Here is a 744-nt window from a genome sequence, read left to right on the forward strand (position 1 = left end):
AGGTAAATAAAACNAGAAGAGGAATTAGCAGCAAAAGCTGGAGAAAGATTTGTTGGTTTTTTCACAACGAAACTATTAAAGCAGTTTAAACAGCAGGTATAGTAAACAACACTCAGGGTAAAGGTGTTTCAGAGTAACATGACAGAAATAGTATTTGCCTGTTTAAATACAGTAACGAAGATTAGGTTAGTTACAAAAACCTAAGAGAATAAAATCAGCAGCAATATGAAAATAGTTGAAAACACGCCAAGGATAAAATCGTGTAAAAGTGTCTAAGCATCAATAAATGTTTATGAAAAGCAATATAAAAATTTCAACCATTAAGGCACCACTGGGGATCGAACCCAGGATCTCCTGTTTACTAGACAGGCGCTTTACCACTAAGCCATGGCGCCGACGTTTTACTCGGTTTCAAAAAATGACCACAACGGTAGGGCGATACTTTAACGACTGCGGACACGCTTGTATACTCAACCATTAGGGTGTATTTAATCAGGGGCGGATCTAGGGGGGGGCGAATGGGGCGATCGCCCCCCCTAGACCTGGCCGTAGAACAAAAAAAAATTAAAAAAAAAAAAAAAAAAAAAAAATTAAAAAAAAAGTATGCACTTTTACATTAAAAAACTTTTAAATTAAAAAAAGTATGCACCAGCACAGAGATATTGTTATGGATCCAGATGCTATTATTAACCGTTTTGCAAACAGTAAAAACCGCAGATTGGATTTTGTAGTGTAGGCTATGTA

General features: G+C 36.5%; 1 non-coding gene across 1 annotated transcript; it reads right to left on the reverse strand.

Annotated features, from left to right (window-relative positions):
- Nucleotides 1-323: 323 nt before the first annotated feature.
- Nucleotides 324-395, reverse strand: trnat-agu. Its single transcript has one exon. It is a non-coding gene; the product is annotated as a tRNA-Thr (tRNA).
- Between the last annotated feature and the right edge of the window lie 349 nt (nucleotides 396-744).

This window comes from Ciona intestinalis, chromosome 1 (assembly GCF_000224145.3).
Source record: "Ciona intestinalis chromosome 1, KH, whole genome shotgun sequence".
In the NCBI taxonomy this organism is placed as follows: Eukaryota; Metazoa; Chordata; class Ascidiacea; order Phlebobranchia; family Cionidae; genus Ciona; species Ciona intestinalis.